This window comes from Nothoprocta perdicaria, unplaced genomic scaffold, assembly GCF_003342845.1.
Source record: "Nothoprocta perdicaria isolate Ctin4 unplaced genomic scaffold, notPer1 scaffold_168, whole genome shotgun sequence".
Taxonomy (NCBI): Eukaryota; Metazoa; Chordata; class Aves; order Tinamiformes; family Tinamidae; genus Nothoprocta; species Nothoprocta perdicaria.
This window is the reverse complement of record NW_020454849.1, coordinates 1065932-1069634: the sequence shown is the minus strand read 5'-3', so window position 1 is coordinate 1069634 and position 3703 is coordinate 1065932. Positions and strand designations below refer to the sequence as shown.

General features: G+C 49.4%; 1 long non-coding RNA gene across 1 annotated transcript in view; it reads right to left on the bottom strand.

The window, feature by feature from the left end:
- Positions 1-3221, bottom strand: part of LOC112944399 — a 10231-nt gene extending 7010 nt beyond the window's left edge. Inside the window, exon 1 of the long non-coding RNA XR_003248762.1 lies at positions 2854-3221. This is a non-coding gene — a long non-coding RNA (uncharacterized LOC112944399). The remainder of the gene's footprint in view (positions 1-2853) is intronic.
- Positions 3222-3703: the final 482 nt, after the last annotated feature.

Below are 3703 nucleotides of genomic sequence, written 5' to 3'. Positions count from 1 at the left end.
AGCAGGTAACACGGTGCAGCCCCGGGCGGCCGGGCACAGCCCGTCGCAGCCACGAGCAACACGTGTGTCCTTGAGGCCGGGGCTCTCCTCGCTGCCCCCGGGACGAGTGCCCTCCTCCTGCCTGCGAGTCCTGTCCTCGAGGACAGGGATGAGGGGAGCGGGGCCACCGTTATCTTATCAAGGAACCCACGCAACAAGCAGCTCAGTGCTCGAGCAACACACAAGGCTAAACGCTCCTGTCCGYCTTGGAGCAAGCCGAGTTATACCACTGGTCTCAGAAAGATCGTATCATTACCACGAATCAATTAGCCAATATCTCAACAGACTTCTTTCAATTTCAAGGCACTTGCAGAGCCTTCTCAGGCCATTCACATCAGCTTGCTGCAGCCTAGCTGACAGTCACATTGTCATAAACAAATATTGTTTGCAGGGCGCCTCGCTACCACCACCCCGAGCCTGCCCCTTTAACCTCACTTGGCTTCTCCCTGTTCCTCCCGGTGCAGGTCTGGGAGCAACGCAGTGGGGCGCAGAACGGGGCTGCCCCATGGAAGGGGACAGGTTGATCCCATCCTAGCAGCCAGGGGCACAAGGTTATTATTTAAAATAAACAYATATACATAAAGAAAGAAAATCGGGTGATGGCTACCTCAGGGCCTTCAGTACCACAACACTGCAGTGTGCAGAAACACACTGTCTGGAGATGCCTTTTCAACACATCCACCTGGCAGTGGATATATTCAATATATAACTTACTATGGGTGATGCATGCTCGTTGCTTCTCTCCTACATGAGCACTTCCTTGCACTGACTGCATTAATACAACCCACGTGAATTTTTATGGAGGAATTCCTGTTGCAAAATGGACTCTCACTTAACTTGAAGAAAAAGAAAAAAAAAGGAAATTGGGCAACAGTGAACTTGATCCTATGGATTTTGCCTGCTTTGCTCAGCTAACAAGGCTTCCAAGCAATACGCTAATGTTTCTCCCAGACTTGGAAATATGCCCACTAATACTCCAGGAATTTACACATTTTTTTCTGAGTTCTTGGGAACAGGAGTTTCAGTTGGAGATCTCGCTTTAGCATAAATATCCTGCYGGGTCCACTCTGCCTTTGGCCTTTCTGTAAAGGAAGTTGCAATGTGACGTCGCATGAGCTTGATAAGAAGGGCTTAAAATGCTAAATTTCAGATTATGCTCCCATAAAATACTCCAAAAAGCTCTAGGCAAGCGGAGGATTGTCGGCATATCAGCATCTGCACAGTCTGTCGAGCTAGCGATTATCCGGAACACAAATGACAAAGCAGCTCAGCCGGAACCACACCGAGCCGATACGGGTCCGGCCCGCGCTGCCGCATCTAGATGGGCGCGCTTATCAGCTCTGCGCTTTATCTCTCCCATTCAAATCAGAAATGCGCCTCAGCTTCCCTTTGCAGCACAGCAATCCACGGATCTTCGCTTCCGCCACAGCCTAAGACTGGCTCTCAATTAGGGCAAAATGTCAGAGGAGTTTTAAGGGCATATGCAGTGCTGGAAAACTCTTTGCGTTGTTTGGAGCTGATTTAAGATGTCGTATTTGACCGCAAAGCCTGGTTTATGTGGGAGAGCTTTATGTCCAGTCTCTTAAGAGGTGGACCTGATGTGGACACGGACTTCCCACCAAACTGTACGGATAACTCTGGAAGTGTCTGGGATTCACCTCCTTAAGCAAGCTAGCTTCTGCACGCTCTGTAAGAGCCAACCAGCTCCATGGTACCATCTCTACGGCTYTTCCCTAGCCAGGAGGATTTGTTCCCTGCTTCCCTACACTCTTTTACTGGCTTTCCCTCACACCTTCTTATCACATATACATTCCTTTATTTGGGTTCTCCTGCCATTCGTCCCGATGCTCCTGTTGCCCTGTGCTCTGCTCTCCTTGAGCAGGTTTTCCAGCAGTTCTCCTGTGAACACTCCTCTGCCTTCATCTTCCTGGCAAGTCCTCTAGCCTGCACACCCTTCTCTCTAAGTCTTCTCTTCCTAGGTTTATTTATTTAAGTCAATTATCRTATGACTGGGCTTCCTAAACTCCTAAAACCAACTATCTGAAGAAGCCTTTGCGTTTGCACACTGTTTTTCTGTGCTCACGCCCTTCACCTCGCTGCTCTGCACTTGCTTTCTCCACAGCTCCCCACGGCTTCTGCAGCTCTGCACATCTCGCTTGGTGCCCGGCTCTTCTCTACACGGAAGGTCTTCAAGGAGGAGCCTGCAGGATCTGCCCCGCCACCTCAACGCTCAAGAGCCTCCTGCAGATGGGCTCTCTTGTGAGCCCTTCTGCCACTTCCAACTTCAGTTGAGTTTACCCGTCCTACTCTTTTAGCACTATCTATAAAGATAAGGTCACTTTGTCTCTCACTTTCGCCCTCCAGACAAGCAGTTTTTGGTTTACAAGCCCTTTGGGATAAGACCACCGTGTACCTCCCACCACCCACCTCAGAGATGCTACTGGAAATGGTCCACACGGAACAATCTTATCTGCAACAGCGTTCCTGTCTGGGACATCAGAAATTAAACAACAAATTCCAAAATATTTTGGGGTCGTAATGATGAGATAGGCAATACGCAGTTTTAGATAGGCTTGTCCTTGTAGCACAGGCTTTTTTGCAAGAACTATCAGCTGACATCTTCCATGGAGATCACCAGAGAGGACAATTGTGGATGGATGTATCCTGTAAGTCTTTGGGAAACTGAACTCAACCTCAAAGGCCCAGACTTTATCCAAACCAACAGTCAACACACATGTATTATTAGTCTCTGAAATACAGGATGCCTTTGAAACAACAGGCTGAGGGAATTATTAATAGATATAGACCTCTAACCTTTGAACATAAAGTCTTTGTTCTTCTAACTATCTGCCTCGCTTTCCATTAGGTGACAACAGATGGTCCGGTGAACGTTTAGATTCCCAAGAGCAAACAAATACTCCGAGGTTTCTAACTTGATTAGCTGGCATTCACGAGTACAAAATGGGATGCCGGCACAAGGAAGATCGCGGCTGTGAAAGGAAATCCCGGGGTCATTTTCCAAGACTGAGAGAATGAGGGTAATATAAAAAATTTAAGACCTGGAAGCTTCTATTGGTGGATGTGGATCTACTTCAATTACAGGGTACAAGTAGCAAGCTGATGTCCTGGAAAACCATCTCAGATTAAAACATGGAAAGCAGAGGAACTCAAAATGTTCAGAAATTTGAGAGAGAAATGGTAATTAAAAAAAAACTACTGAGGAGTTTCATGTTCTCTGTAACACGTAGTTATGAATAAGTGGAGATCCAATTGTATCTCGTTGTTGCTATGGAATTATTCCACCATTTATAACAATAATTGGCATTAGCAGAACCAKTTACTATCCTGGTGATGCGCAGTTAACCGCGTTCCCGTCGGAAGGCTGTGCCTGCTCAACCCATGGGGTATCCGCAGCGTTTCCAAGCACGCAGCACCACAGTGAGGTCCCTGCAACCTGGGAGTGCCCCGTGGGGCTGAGGCGGCCCCGTGGGGCGGCACCGCCAGCCTCGYGCTGGGGGCTGTGGGGCTGCTCCTCAGCGCCCACACACCGCCCCACTGAGCCCCGTCGGGGCCCCGCACCTGGGTGGGTGTCTGAGCAAGGGGCGCCCCACGGAAAGGAGGGGGACGCCTGGGCACCCCACGGCAACGCGATCCCGCGCCGCGC